The sequence below is a fragment of the Triticum aestivum genome, chromosome 1A, assembly GCF_018294505.1.
Source record: "Triticum aestivum cultivar Chinese Spring chromosome 1A, IWGSC CS RefSeq v2.1, whole genome shotgun sequence".
NCBI lineage: Eukaryota > Viridiplantae > Streptophyta > Magnoliopsida > Poales > Poaceae > Triticum > Triticum aestivum.
In genome coordinates, this window is record NC_057794.1 from 115,317,506 (window position 1) to 115,334,811 (window position 17,306).

Here is a 17,306-nt window from a genome sequence, read left to right on the forward strand (position 1 = left end):
GTATGTGGTTACCGAAGGTTGTTCGGAGTCCCGGATGAGATCCCGGACATGACGAGGAGCTCCGTAATGGTCCGGAGGTGAAGATCGGTATATTGGACGAAGGGTATTGGAGTCCGGAAGTGTTCCGGGGGTATCAGGCTATGGCCAGCATGACCGAAAGGTGTTTCGGGAGCCCCGACAAGTGTGGGAGGGCCGAAAGGTTAGGATTAGTGGAACTGCCATAATGTGAAAGGATGGGACGACTAGGAGTGAACTGTCGTAATGTTAAAGGACATCCGGGGACGAGTAGGAGCGAACTGCCAGTGGTTTTTGTAAAAATGTTGAGTGGGGCGTGCGAACGGTAGGGTAGTGGCTTGCCTGGTGGATAAATGGATTCATTCACAGTACTACGGGGGGCCAATTAGATGTCAGGTCTACTCGACGCCCAATTAAATGGCTTTTGATGTCATGTCAAGCATAGGGAAAATTACTGGTGATACATAGCTTTCCATTCTCCCAAGATATGGTCTTCCGAGAGCCCTTAGATCTGAGATCGAACGGTTGCATGGAGTGATTCTAGACCTATGGGCGAATATCCTATCCTGGAGGGTCATTCTGCAAATTTTCATGCGACCGTTCGATCTCAGATCCAAGGGCCGCCAGCAGCCCATATCATGGTCGCGCCTACCACGACCGTCACCTCGCTTGCGTGGTCGCGCCCTTGGAGATTTAACATGGCGCGTTAGGCTATCTGATGTTGGCATGTCATACATAGTCATCACTTAGTCACTCATACAACAAGGTTAGCTATAAGGTTGGCTATAAGAGTTTTTTTTACTTCTCTCTATCTCTTTCTTCGTACTAGTATTTATTGCATTTGCCAAGGAGTGACCTCTTCAAATGAAATGGTAGTCTCAAGTCATTAAAAGCATGCACACCCACATCTCTTATTGGTTGATATGTCAAGAAACAAGAAACGATGTATGCACCCGCCTAAGTGTTTTGGGATTATTTGGTTTTCGTAAGATGACTTGCACACCTAGACAGAGGGAGTAATTAACTTGCCACATCAAACTTTATGCCTATGTGACAGGCTTAGCACCTGTACGAGCAATTACAATAGTGGGCTATAAGCCTGCTTACATGGCATTTTTGCATATGTGGAGGAAAGAGGCAAGGAAAAAGTGGAGGAGTGGGCTCTCATGCAAGAACCAGCCTCTACATGGTGGAGCATTGGGAGAGGTACCTGTATACCATGGAGGTGGTCAGGAATCGGGAGACTCATGCTGGTCGTAGCGCCGCAGTTAAAATGAAAAATGGCAAGTCAAATCACGGGGCCCCACCTATCCAGCAGTAACTCGCTGTCAAATCACACAACCCTACGTTTGCAGCAGCCTAGTCCCTCATCTTCTCGCGTCTCTGTCGAACCGACTAGGCGGAACTGCCCTGCCCTCGACTTTTAAATAGTACAGTATACTAATTTTGTATCCATGGATTGCGCCATGGAGCAAAGCCTCAAGAAAACGGCGGTACACATGTACGGAGTAGACATCACGCCCGTCGCATTCGCGTCCACCCCAGACGGTCGGTTGGTCTGGTATGTCACTCTCTGAATGGAACGTGCGTCATATTGCGTTTGCACACACATGTGGGACCGCAACCGAGAACCGACCATAGGCACACTCCCCGGCCCCGCAAGTCGGGTGAGTTAATAGAAGAGAGAGACGAGTGATAGTACTAGAGAAGTGTTGTATAGACGTTGGTGCCTGGACGATCCCTGCATGACACGGAAGATCAGTTCGTCCATGCATGTGACCAGACTCCAGCAGACACGCTTGGATTGTCTATCGTCTACATATCGTGCAGGCTGTGTTGTACATGGCTGTAGTTCTGATGAGAAATCTAAAAAAAGGTTTATTGTCATTTCGCAATATTAGGTGTCATGTGCTTCGAATCACTGTCAGGGTTAAACAGCGACAACCGAGTTCCTCCAAGGCATTGGTCATTGGGGGCACATGCACGAAGACTACTTAGCTGCCATCTCGGTCAAGCCGGCTATGTTAATTAGGACATCTATCGATGGACCCCTTTTCTACGAGTTTATCTTTAATTTGAGCTTTGATCCTAGTATAGTTTGTCTGTCGGGATTCATGTTGTCTCCTTTGGGCAATGAGGTTATGGTTTCTTGTCATGTGTCATTTTTTCGTGTTATATGTTATAATCCGGTGCTTCAGATCAAAATGATGACAACTGCGCCTCTGGGGCACGTACATGAAGGCTTCTCGACAGTCATTGACGAGGTCAAGCCGGCTTCGCTAGACAAAAGAAAACTAGGACTCCACTATATAGGCAGGAGCCTCCACGCTTCCTTGCTAGTGTTGCTCACTTCACACTGTCTCGTCCTCTCCAGATCTAAACATGACAGCGGTGGCTACACTCTCTCTCTCTCTCTCTGCACATCATTGGTCACAGATCCAGCCGGACCCTCTCCGCCGAGGAAGGTGAGAAGGTGCAACGTTCACGCGGTCGTCCTCGGCGACGGCTCTTACGCACTACCGACGCGTCCCGATCAGCGTGCCTTGCCGTTCTCTCCCAAGCACCGCTGGCTAGGGAGGGCCTCCGACCCCTTCTTCCTCACTATCGTAGTGTGGGCAGATCCAGCCTCCCGCCGCCCACCTAGCGACATCCCAGCGACCCTCAGGAATAACTTCCTTCGAAACTGGCCTTGCTCTACTTACCGAGCTCCTGACGTCACTGCATTTGTATCTTTTACTATTTCCCAGGCCCCCTCATAGATAGGATCCATCGGCTGTTCGAAAGCCACCTAAATTTTGACTGTTAAGAGGGAAAAGTAGTTCATGCACTCGAATCTAGTACTACTTGGTTCAAACAAGGAAGAAAGGGGGTGGGGTGGGGGAAGATCTCTTACCTGAATCTAGGACTTGGTCGAAAGAGGAAATAATGGGACCGAAAAGTAGCAGAGACTAGCTATCCAACTGGTCTCTTGGTCTAATAGGGAAATAAAGGGAAACGCAGTACAAACTCAATATAAACCCGATCTATTGGTTGAAAAGGGAAAGAAAGTGGGGATTGGGCGACAAGTCAACAGAGTAAGTCCAGCACTAGATTTGCTAGCCTCACACAGTATAAGGTGGCTATACCTGACAAAAACGGGACCAACCCAGATACCATGTTCTGATGTTTGTTGCCCCGAGCCACTCTTATGTAATGCCACTGGTAAAATGTAGCAGTCACACTATTAAAAGTAAGGATACGTTAAACCATTGTTGTTTTCAATGTAATGCCTCCAGTAATATGAATCAATGGCACTTTTTTCATGTCCTGCTAAATTTCCCATTAAGATAAGTTGCTTCTTTTCATTAGAAATGCAACTATCCTGGTCCACCTACTCTCCCGTGCCCAAGTACCGACTGTGTAGCAGCTGTTAATGAAATGTTGCTGGTAAAATGAAGCAATGGCACCATTAAAGTAATGTCGTATTAAGGGTTGTCATAGTTAATCCTAATGCCCACACTAATATCTAGCAATGTTGCTACTTTAGAAATTGCTATTGTCCTTGTAGGATTGCCATTCAGATAAGGAACATGCTTCTTTTCATTTGATGTATGTTTCATCACTTGTTTTTCACCCTCCTTTCCACCTTTTTGTGCAAACAGACACATACATTTCACGCTTGATCTTAGTTGAACTGCAGGAATGATATCCAAATTATAGTTGAACATCCTAGGAGCTTAACAACCAACCTTGATGCTGCTCAATTTTATTGCAACTAATGAAGAAGAAGCTCTGTGGGTTTCGTTTTCTCATGGAAATGGAACCGGGGTTGAAGCCCTTTTCTTAAAAAATGAAGAAGCTGCTAGCTCATGGGACTTTGCTTCATTTTAGGTGAACTGCACCAAAAGGTTCCATGAATTGAATCATCCATGTTGGTGACTGGTGTCATCCCTTCTACGATGGCATTGACTGCAGATATGGTTCCCATCACGAGGTATGTGGATTTTTGGTCTGATCGTTTGCCAAAGATCATGCATGTTGAGTCTGCTCTTGTGCTGCTATTTTGGCACTGCCATGATAAGGCAGTAATGTTATTATTTTGCACCTTAATCTAGTGGCACTATTAATTTGAGGCAATGTTTTGGCACCGCTAGTGCCACTGATTTTTTTATATATCGAAAGAGGGGGTTTCCTCCGATTTCATTAATGAAACCCTACCATAGAGAACCATTATCCGACAACACGTCTGTGTAAACGGGCAGTTATGCAACTACTACTAGACCGGACTGAGTACTAGCAGGAGAGAAGTTCGCCACATAAGCTAGGCAGGTAGGGGGACGAAGCACCAGCTCGACCATGTTTGGATTACAACCCAAATGCTACCACAAAAACATCAGGGGGGAGATAGAGCCAGCTTCAGCATCCCAGTCTAAGCACTCCCGGCCTCCATCCTTGCGACGCACAGTACACCTCATTTGCCACCTACTCAACCCTAGTGCCACTGATAAAATGAAGTAATAATACAGCTAAAATAGAGCGAGTGTCCTCTCTATCATTTAATTTCCAATGTAGATAAAGAAAGTGCTTCTCTTTGTTAGTATATGTTTCATCAAGTAGTCCCATTGTTAATGTTTAAGCGTTTTTGCAAACTGGGGTGCTTAATTTTAGTTGATCTGCACAAAAATAAAGATTGGAATGTCTCAAGGCCCCTCCTTGTACTACTGTTGTACACTGATGTTCATCGCTGGCAGAAGGTGTATCGGGGAGACTTGGGTCAATTTCCAATATGAGGCGTACCGTATGAGGCGTCGTAGGGCCCATCTCGCCCTCACAGCATGGCATACTATGATACTATCGCGATATTTTCTTCTATTTATTAGTGTATGTTTCATCAACTAGTTCCACTATAATGTAATCACACTTTTTCATTATCTGTGCAAACAGGGTTATTTAGCTGCATTTTGGTGGAACTACACAAATGTACGGATGGAACCAGCATATATGTAGAGTGCGAGGTGCCAAGTAAAAATTACCGACACCAACCCTGCTCCATCTAAGCATTGGCATCCACCACGACCAGTGGGATGTGTGGCGCTCACTGTGGATGGGTCTTTCTCGGCAGCAAATCCTCTAACCAAATACTAGTAGTTTAGAATTCAAAAAAATACTAGTAGCTTATATTGGCAATTTCTAGGGAGTACTCCTTTCTGAAAGAAGCACCAATCTATTTTTCTTTATTTGTACACAGTGTCACAAATTTGACCCAAAGGTCCAGAGCTATTTTAGGGTGATTGGCGTAGTACTCGGAGACTGATTGTAAGCATGATTTTTATTAATTGTCACACTGATTGTAAGCATGAGCAGATGGAATATTAGGTTAGTGCGAAGCTTACCTTAAACCCTATCGACCATTGAAATGAGGCGAGCGTCGAGGGAACCGTTGAGAACGGCGGGTAAGGGACGTCACGCCATCCGGCCTCCTCTTGCGGTGGTAGAACGAATACTCATGCGGCTCCGGCTGGCTCTGCACCCTCACGAACAACACACCATACTTGATCGATTCGTTATCCTCTAGGTGCTCGACCTTCGACCTGTAGGCCCACCACCTACGCCTGACTTCCGCCTCGGGTGAATCTGTCTGCTCCATCACGCAGAGGAGATACTCGATGAACTCAAAAGACTCTGGTGTGACTGCCACCGAGGATTACATCGCCGCCATCTCGCTCTTTCGCATACATTGCCACATGGCCCTCAACATCCTCGAAATCTCCTACTCATTGTCAAACCAAGTAAGGATTTCCTTCAACCTAGCTAACTTTGCCTGGTTGCCGATGATGATCTGCCTGATTCGCTGCTGCATCCTCTCCATAGATGTCCTTCTGAGTGGTCCGGTGCTAGCTTTGGAAGATGGGAGGAGAGAGGGTGGTCTTGCATTAGAGAAGAGGGAGAGGAGAGACGGTGGTTTTGGAATGGAGATGATGGAGAGAAGAGGGGGTGGTTTTGCAATGGCGGAAAGAGAGGCGAGACAGTGGTTTTGGAATGGAGATGATGGAGAGGAGAGGTTTCCCTGCCTTTCGGTCGCTGACAGGTGGGCCCCGCGCTTGCTGGGACCCATGTGTCAATGTATCAATGGCAGGATGGGCTACGTTAGGGGATCCTCGTCCGAGGAGGAGAGGAGGTGTTTTTACAATGGGGAAGAGGGAGAGACGAGGCGGTGCTTTTGGAATGGAGATGATGGAGAGGAGAGGAGGTGGTTTTGCAATGGAGAGGAGGGAGATGAGCTTAGGGTTGTCAGTATTTGCAGGTTGTGAATTGTGTTTTGTGTTGTGTATTTTGAGAGTACTTTTAGATATGAATGTCTTTTGAATTTCTGATTTGCGGTATTGAGCATATGAAGTATTTTATGAATTCTAGAGATCTATTTTAGCACTTAAAAATGTAGTTTCATAGGAGTATAAAAGTGCAGACAATGTGATTCTTAGAGAAGAAACTGCAAGTTTCAGTTTCAGATAAGAAACTGCATGTTCAGTTTCAGATAAGAAACTGCAACTTTCAGAGGCAGAGCATTTATATCAACACGGCCTTTTCAAACAGGGTTAACATCATGTTGGAAGTTTTATCCATGGTCGAAAATGGAACTACCAGCCAGTTAACATCATGTTGATCAACATTCATGCATAGCACATCTTCATATGATGCACAGTCAAAAAGGTATGCTATTTTGAAAATGCCCACACAATGTGGAGTGTGCGAAAAACAGAGAAAACGAGGGACGAAGTTTTGGTAAGTGTTGGACGTGGTGTGCGTAGATGACAATGGTAACCCACTTGTCAATAATGGCAGAGGCAAAAAAATTGGACATATTTTCCCTGCATCAGGTGGAATCGAACCTGGGCGGAACAGCTGTCGGGTAGTGTCACTTGGCCACTGGGCTAGTTCAGTACTTTCGTTACAAATAAGGAATTGTCTCAGGTGGTCTGATCTCCTCCTGTGCCTTTGTGTGCTCGCCGCGGCGCCGCTGTTTGCCGTTGTGAACATGGTGAACAAACGAGAGGAATCTGGAGAGGACTGTACGTGGAGAGGCGGACAGTCGGGACCCACCAGGTCTATGGCCATACGCAAGCAAGTGCCTCGTCGAAAAATACTTCCTCCTAATGCTATACTAACGTTGGGGCCCATGGGTTTGTCAACATAGTTACATTTTTTAGGTGCTTCAACGTAGTTACTATAGGAGATAGATTCACAATGAAGCCGGGGAGCTGGCAGGTATCATTTATTATCACTGGGGCAGCAAGTTTCAGCTTGGTTTTGGGCTGCCCCGTCTAGGTTTTCCTTTTTAACATGTGCAACCCACGACATGTCGGTTTGTATTTTTTTGAGGGCCGTCATGTATCGACCGGCCTATGGACCTCCCATCCGAGGTTTTAATTTTCCTGAAACATCGGCAGCCCAATTTATGTATTCTTTTGAAGAAAACGCAGAGGTCTATTCTATTTTTCTATATAAGAATAGGAACGCCTGGTCTAACTTATGTTTCCCTTCTACTATATTATATATATTTAAATTATTTTATATGTTATTATATATTATTGTTATTGTCATCATATATTTAACAAATACTTACATATGTAAGAAAACAATATCCCACATCTTATTAACTTATAAAAATAATTTCTTAACAATAAAATCCTGGATTTTTTTGGCAACGAAAATCCTGGTGATTGCGTACAAAAGAGTAAGATTTAAGGACCAATGTAATAATAAATCACTTATTAGTTAAATATATTTATAACAAAATGCTCAGCCCCTGTTTATTTTTTGATAACATTGCTGCGCCCAACCCAACATTATAATTAGAATCAGCCCAGCAAAATCATGTATTTCGAGAAAGTGCAAATGAACTGTAACTTTTTAGGAAAAAAATAAATGGGCTGCAATGGACGCTACATTATATGTTCACCCAGCCCAGCAAATGGACTTTAATTCTAAAAAAAGAGATCAAATTGACCGTAAATTTTGAAAAAATGGGTTGAATACGTGCCACATTTTTGGAGGCTGGAATGTGGGCCAATAGGTTGAAGCCAACGCAAGTTGTTGCCAACTTAGTCAACAAATGATTCTGACATCATTAGTCGTTGGATTTACATCCAACGACCGACATCCATCTTCAATCTCTCGTCTTCTTCCTCTAGTGCCACCGAGACCACCTGCACCCTCCTCCTATTGTTAGCAGCTCTGCTTAGCACGCTTCGCTGTGAAGCGCTACCCCCACCGTTGGCCAGGCCATCCCTCCACCCTTCCATACCTCCTGTTCTTCTCCACTGACTGTCGAACCACACCTCACCAGAACTAGTTAACCCTCGTACACCTCTCCGTCTGCGACTCTACTCCCGCGTCTTCTCATCTCCGGCTCGTTGCTGTCCGGGGCCTCGCCTTCATCCACCACCTTGGATGCGCTCGGTGCGGAGTGGTCAACAAACGACATCCAACGGAAGTAGACTGTGTGTGGAGAGGATGATAGCTAGGTCCATGGCCGTACGCAAGGAAATGCCTTCTTATTACGTGCAAAATAATGATTCCTCCACCTGACAGCTGGGACCCACCGGAAGGGCCTTTGTATTTCACGAAAAAAATGTTCCCCTCGCTGACAGGTCGGACCCACCAGTTATATCTTCGCACGCAAGGAAGTGCCTCCTTATTACGCACAAAAAACGAATGCCCCTGCTAGCTGGGACCCACCATAGTGGGAGGCTGACTTGTGGGCCTACCAAGTTGACGGGGACGGAGGGCTTTTTCAACTTTGTCAATATGAACGATTCTAAATCTAGTGACCGTACGATGTCCATTCAACGACCCTAGTGCTTCTTCAACCTCTGGTCTTCTTGCTCCAGCCACCCAAACCAGCGTCGGTCGTGCCGCGTGCTCCTGCCTCCCGTGGCCGGCTGTGATACCGTGGAGGCCTCACCACCCCCTACTACTCCCATTGTTGGCCTGCCATGCATCCCTCTACTCACCCACACCCCCTGTTATTCGGCAGCGACGGCAGCCTCACACCGCAACCAAACCAGTGAACCCTCGTACTCCTCTTTGCGTGGGCAACCACTAGCGCGTCTTCCCCAGCTCCGTGTTGTCCCCTTACTAGGCCTCGCCGTCATCCACCGCCCTGGTGCTCTCGGCGCGGCGTGGTCAACATGGTCAAGGAATGACTTCCATCGGAAGAGTACTGTACGTGGAGAGGCTGACAGCTGGGTCCACGGCCGCAGCAAGGAAGTGCCTCCTTACTACGCAGAAAATAATGATTCCTCCACCTGACAGCAGGGACCCATCAGACGGGCCACCGTATTTCGTAAAAAAAGTTCCCCCCAAACTGTTGGGACCCACCAGCTACATCTTCGCATGCAAGGAAGTGCATGACAGTCGGGACCCACCTAGTCGAAGCGTACGTAGCGTTGTCATTCTGGTCGCGAACGTGTACGTACATACTGCTCGATGTAGAGGCGCGCACGTGTCGTAGTAGAGGCGTGCATGTGTCATAGTAGAGGCGCACAAGTAGCATGTACACTTACGTACAACGGCCAGGGTGCAAGAAAGAAAATACGGCCATATACGTACATACAGCGGGGTCCCAAGCGCCTACTCACACATACGTACGGCCAGGGCTCGTGTACATGGCTGGGTCAGAACGGAGAAGCTGCGCCATCGTCGTGTTCATGGGGAGGCAACCGGCTGGGTCGGAACGAAATGCGTCGTCGTGTTCATCGGGAGCCAACCGGCTTGGATGGAACAACCAATGGAAACGAGGCATTGCGTATAGCAGAACGGAGGAAATGGCCTTGTGTTCGACCGGCCACGGTCGAAAGGGGATCCTGTTCATCGAGAGGGGTCTGGCGTACCGCAAAACGGAGGAAATAGACCTCCTACAGTGGAAACGGGGTCCTGTTGATCGGGAGGGGTGTGGCGTACCGCAAAACAGAGGAAACGGACTTGTGTTGGAGCACTACGGTCGAAACGGGGGTCCTGTTCATCGGGAGGGGTGTGGTGTACCGCAAAACACGACCCCACGGGATACTATTCATCTCCACCGTCGACTGCCTCCATGGCCTACTGTTCATCCACCGTCGACCTCCTCTAGCCTCCACCTGTGACTGTTCATCCAGCCTCCACCGCGCGCTCCTCCACCGGCTACTGTTCAACCAGCCCTCTCCACGGGGTCCTGTTCAACCACCCCTCCACGGGTACTGTTCATCCATCCCTCCATCGACTACTGTTCAACCAGCCCTCCACCGGCTACTATTCATCCAGCCCTCCACGGAGTCCTGTTCATCCAGCCCTCCACGGGGTCCTGTTCATCCACTGGCCCGATCGATCGGGGGTACTGTTCATCCAGCGGCAACGGCCTCTACTACCATGGGGTCTTGTTCATCCAACCCCCACCGGGAATTGTTCATCCAAACTCCCCAACAACGCTCATTGTTCATCCTGAGGCAGTATCGATCGGCTTCAGTTAGCAGCAGTAGCGAAGGAATCACTCGGGTTTAGTTAACAGCAAGGGATCGATCGATCGCTCGGGTTCAGTAACGTGTAGCCTGCAGTGCAATCGCCCGGGTTCAGTTAGAGCCCAATGCCTCGCTCAGGTTCAGTTAGAGCGCAATGCCTCGCACACACGCGCGTACGTACGAGAGAAACACGCATCGCTCGGCCCCCGACCACCCACCATAACCGGGAACTCCAGGATATTTTCCTTGCCCTCGCTTCTACCACGATTGTTTCCGTCATGGATGCCCCCAAAGAATGTCATGCAGCTGCGTTTCTGGCCCTCCCAGGACGAAAAGCCCATTTTCTATCATGAATTGTTTTCATAGAAGTAGGACCTTACCACATCAATGATGATACCAAGTTTTGTCACGATTATCGTCATAGAAGTGTCATAAGTATGACAGAAAAAACTTTGTTCGGCCCAAAATGTCACGGATGTGTCTTTTTTGTAGTGTATACAACAAAAAACCCAAAAATATTTTATCTTTTGTTTAGTTTATTTATCTATTTCTGTCAGATCTCACCTTTGCAAGTGACTGTGAAGGGATTGACAACCCCTTTATCGCGTCGGGTGCAAGTGTTTGATTGTTTGTGCAGGTATTAGGTGATTTGTGCATTCTTCTCCTACTGGATTGATACCTTGGTTCTCAAATTGAGGGAAATACTTACCTCTACTTTGATGCATCACCCTTTCCTCTTCAAGGGAAAAACCAACGCAAGCTCAAGAAGTAGCAGGAAGAATTTCTTGCGCCGTTGCTGGGGAGATCAACGCCAAGTCAAGCCCACCAAGTACCCATCATAAACTCATATATCTCGCATTACATTATTCGCCATTTGCCTCCCGTTTTCCTCTCCCCCACTTCTAAAACAATTTTCAAAAATATTTGCCCTTTTGTTCCCCTGTCTTCCGTTCGTCTTTTCGTTTGCGTTTTTGTTTGCTCGTGGGTTAGATCGCTTGTCTTGCTTTCATGGCTAGTACCCCCATCATTGTTAGCACTCCCGATAATGAGGTCCTTAATTTTAAGCAAAGGGAGGGAGAAAATTTGAAAGATGCTTGGTATAGAATTTGCAATGCTCGGAATAGATATACTCGAAAGCAATCTATTGCCGTTCTTCTTCGCAATTATTATGTAGGCATTACTCCTTGGAATAGATACATTCTAGATACCATTACTGGAGAAATTTCTTGGGGTGCCATAGTTTTGATTCTTATAATGCCATGATAGATTTGTTAGGCCCACCATCTCTTATGGTCAATGGAACTATTTTAACCTTGGAACATGTGATGCAAAGGCTTGATATTATTGAGAATAAAATTGCTACCCTAGAGTTGATTGAAAATTTGGATAAAAAGATTCATAATCAGATTCTCAATATGGATCTAAGGTAGGAGTTACTTTAAAGAATCTTAGAGAAAAGGAACCCATAGTTAATGAAAAGATAGATCAAGATTCTACTAGAATTGGCAAATTAGAAGATATTATTACCAACTTGGGTTCCGCGTTTTCCTCCACTAAAACCATTCAAGATTTTCCTCCTACTAAATCTACAAAGTTTGTTTATGTTCCTAAGAATAAGGGTGAATCTTCTAGTAAGGGTAACGAACATCTCAAAATAAGTGATCACTCTAATCTTTTCGATATTATTGAGGAACCAATTGCTACAAGTGAATTTCTAGAATTGTTGCCTAGGATTTTGATTATTGATAAAACCAAGGAATCTCCTAAGGATTATAAATGTGCAATTAAAGAATTTCATACCAAAGATGACAATACCTAGATCTATATTTTTATGCCTAGGTAGGGGCGTTAAACAATAGTGCTTGTTGGGAGGCAACCTGATTTTATTTTTGTGTTTTTTGTTTTGCTACTGTTCTTGAATAAATTACACATTATTACCTCTGTAGTAATTGTGTTTGGGTGTTTTAATTAGTGTTTTTGCCAAGTAAGACCTTTGGGATAGCTTACGGTGATAGTTGATTCGATCTTGCTGAAGAAATAGAAACTTTTGCGCTCAGGAAAATAATTCTCATTTTTAATAGACGCGTGATAAAATACTGATTATTTTTTGCAGAAGATTAATATACAAATTTCCTCTGTTGTCCTAATCTTTAAGAATGTTTGGAGTTACAAAAGTATTCAAGAGTTACAGATTACTACAGATTGTTCTGTTTTTGATAGATTCTATTTTCTTTGTATTGTTTTGCTTATTTTGATGAATCTATGGGTAGTATCAGGGGGTATGAACCATAGAGAAGTTGGAATACAGTAGATATTTCACCAATATAAATAAATAATGAGTTCACAACATTACCATAAGTGGTGATTTATTTTCTTATACTAACGGATCTCATGAGATTTTCTGCTGAGTTTTGCGTTGTGAAATTTTCAAGTTTTGGGTAAGGATTTGATGGACTATGGAATAAGGAGTGGCAAGAAACTAAGCTTGGGGATGCCCAAGGCACCCCAAGGTAATATTCAAGGATAACCAAGATCCTAAGCTTGGGGATGCCCCGGAAGGCATCCCCTCTTTCGTCTTCGTCTATCGATAACTTTACTTGAGGCTATATTTTTATTCAACACATGGTGTGTGTTTTGCTTGGAGCGTCTTGTATGATATGAGTCTTTGCCTTTTAGTTTTCCACAATCATCCTTGCTGTACACACCTTTTGAGAGGGACACGCATGAATCGTGATTTATTAGAATACTCTATGTGCTTCACTTATATCTTTTGAGCTAGGCAATTTTGCTCTAGTACTTCACTTATATCTTTTTAGAGCACGGTGGTGGTTTTATTTTATAGAAATTGTTGAACACTCATGCTTCACTTATATTATTTTGGGAGTCTCTTTAAACAACATGGTAATTTGCTATGGTCCTGAATTTAGTCCTAATATGATAAACATCCAAGAGGGATATAATAAAAACTTTCATATAAAGTGCATTGAATACTAAGAGAAGTTTGATTCTTTATGATTGTTTTGAGATATGAAGATGGTGATATTAGAGTCATCCTAGTGAGTAATTGTGGATTGTAGAAATACTTGTGTTAAATTTTGTGATTCACATAGCATGCACGTATGGTGAACCGTTATGTGATGAAGTTGGAGCATGATTTATTTATTGATTGTCTTCCTTATGAGTAGCGGCCGGGGACGAGCAATGGTCTTTTCCTACCAATATAACCCCCTAGGAGCATGCGCGTAGTACTTTTTTTCCATGAATAATAGATTTTTGCAATAAGTATGTGAGTTCTTTATGACTAATGTTCAGTCCATGGATTATACACACTCTCACCCTTCCACCATTGCTAGCCTCTCTAGTACCGCGCAACTTTCGCCGGTGCATTAAACACACCATATACCTTCCTCAAAATAGCCACCATACCTACCTATTGTGGCATTTCCATAGCCATTCCGAGATATATTGCCATGCAACTTTCCACCGTTCCGTTTATTATGACACACTTCATCATTGTCATATTGCTTTGCATGATCATGTAGTTGACATCGTATTTGTGGCAAATCCACCATTCATCATTTTTCATACATGTCGCTCTTCAATCATTGCACATCCCGGTACACCATCGGAGGCATTCATATAGAGTCATATTTTGTTCCAAGTATCGAGTTGTAATTCTTGAGTTGTAACTAAATAAAAGTGTGATGATCATCATTACTAGAGCATTGTCCCATGTGTGGAAAGGATGATGGAATCTATGATTCCCCCACACTCGGGATGAGTCTCCGGACTTCACAAAAAATAAAAGAGGCCAAAGAAGCCCAGACAAAAAAGGGGAGAAAAAGAGAGAAGGGGCAATGCTACTATCCCTTTTCCACACTTGTGCTTCAAAGTAGCACCATGATCTTCATGATAGAGAGTCTCCCATGTTATCACTTTCATATACTAGTGGGAATTTTTCATTATAGAACTTGGCTTGTATATTCCAATGATGGGCTTCCTCAAATTGCCCTAGGTCTTCGTGAGCAAGCGAGTTGGATGCACACCTACTTAGTTTCCTTTTTGAGCTTTCATACACTTATAGCTCTAGTGCATCTGTTGCATGGCAATCCCTACTCACTCACATTGATATCTATTGATGGGCATCTCCATAGCCCGTTGATACGCCCAGTTGATGTGAGACTATCTCCCTTTTGTCTTCTCCACAACCACTATATTCTATTCCACCTATAGTGCTATGTCCATGGCTCGTGCTCATGTATTGCATGAAAGGACACCGCAACCACTATATATACAATACGTGCCTTGCTGCCCCTACTGTCACTGGGAAAGGACACCGCAAGATGGAACCCAAAGCTAAGCACTTCTCCCATTGCAAGAAAGATCAATCTAGTAGGCCAAACCAAACTGATAATTCGAAGAGACTTGCAAAGATAACCAATTATACATAAAAGAATTTAGAGAAGATTCAAATATTGTTAATAGATATACTTGATCATAAACCCACAATTCATCGATCTCAACAAACACACCGCAAAAGAAGATTACATCGAATACATGTCCACAAGAGAGGGGGAGAACTTTGTATCGAGATCCAAAAAGAGAGAAGAAGCCATCTAGCTAGTAACTATGGACCCGTAGGTCTGAGGTAAACTACTCACACTTCATCGGAGGGGCTATGGTGTTGATGTAGAAGCCCTCCGTGATCGATGCCCCCTTCGGCGGAGCTCCGGAAAAGGCCCCATCATGGGATCTCGTGGATACAGAAATTTACGACAGTGAAATTAGGGTTTTGGCTCCGTATCAGGTAGTTTGGGGGTACGTATGTATATATAGGAGGAAGGAGTACGTCGGTGGAGCAATGTGGGCCCCACAAGGGTGGAAGGCGCGCCTGGGGGGTAGGCGCGCCCCCTACCTCATGCCTTCCTGGTTGATGTCTTGATGCAGGGTCCAAGTCCTCTAGATCACGTTTGTTCCGAAAATCATGTTCCCGAAGGTTTCATTCCATTTGGACTTCATTTGATATTCTTTTTATGCGGAACTCTGAAATAGGCAAAAAACAGCAATTCTGGGTTGGGCCTCCGGTTAATAGGTTAGTCCCAAAAATAATATAAAAGTGTATAATAAAGCCCAATAATGTCCAAAATAGGATATAATATAGCATGGAACAATAAAAACTTATAGATACGTTGGAGATGTATCAAGCATCCCCAAGCTTAATTCCTGCTCATCCTCGAGTAGGTAAATGATAAAAACAGAATTTTTGATGTGGAATGATGCTTGGCATAATTTCAATGTAATTATCTTAATTGTGGTATGAATATTCAGATCTGAAAGATTCAAGACAAAACTTCAATATTGACATAGAAATAATAATACTTCGAGCATACTAACTAAGCAATTATGTCTCTTGAAAATAACATGGCCAAAGAAAGTTATCCCTACAAAATCATATAGTATCGCTATGCTCCATCTTCACAACACAAAATACTTAAATCATGCACAACCCCGATGACAAGTCAAGCAATTGTTTCATACTTTTGGTGTTCTCAAACTTTTTCAATCTTCACGCAATACATGAGCGTGAGCCATGGACATAGCACTATATGTGGAATAGAATGGTGGTTGTGGGGGAGACAAAAAAGGAGAAGATAGTCTCACATCAACTAGGCGTATCAACGGGCTATGGAGATGCCCGTTAATAGATATCAATGTGAGTGAGTAGGGATTGCCATGCAACGGATGCACTAGAGCTATAAATATATGAAAGCTCAACAAAACAAACTAAGTGGGTGTGCATCAAACTTGCTTGCTCACGAAGACCTAGGGCATTTTGAGGAAGCCCATAATTGGAATATACAAGCCAAGTTCTATAATGAAAAATTCCCACTAGTATATGAAAGTGATAACATAGGAAACTCTCTATCATGAAGATCATGGTGCTACTTTGAAGCACAAGTGTGGAAAAAGGATAGTAGTATTGTCCCTTTTTATTTATATTTTTTTGCCTTCCTTTTTTTATTTGGCCTTTCCTTTTTTTAGTTGGGACAATACTCTATGAATGATGATCATCACACTTCTATTTATTTACAACTCAATGATTACAACTCGATACTAGAACAAAGTATGACTCTATATGAATGCCTCTGGTGGTATACCGAGATAGCAATGATGCATGAGTGACTTATATGAAATAATTATGAATGGTGGCTTTGCCACAACTAAAATGTCAACTACATGATCATGCAAAGTAATATGGCAACGATGGAGTGTGTCATAGTAAGCGGAACGGTGGAAAGTTGCATGGCAATATAGCTCGGAATGGCTCTAGAAATGCCATGATAGGTAGGTATGGTGGCTGTTTTGAGGAAGGTATATGGTGGGTGTATGATACCGGTGAAAGGTGCGCAGTATTAGAGGGGCTAGCAATGGTGGAAGGGTGAGAGTGCGTATAATCCATGGACTCAACATTAGTCATGAACAACTCACATACTTATTGCAAAAATCTATTAGTCATCGAAGCAAAGTACTATGCGCATGCTCCTAGGGGGATAGATTGGTAGTAAAAGACCATCGCTCGTCCCCGACCGCCACGCATAAGGAGGACAATCAATAAATACATCATGCTCCGACTTCTTAACATAACGGTTCACCATATGTGCATGCTACGGGAATCACAAACTTCAACACAAGCATTTCTCAAATTCACAACTACTCAACTAGCACGACTCTAATATCACCATCTCCATATCTCAAAGCAATTATCAAGTATCAAACTTCTCATAGTATTCAACGCACTCATGAGAAAATCTTTTA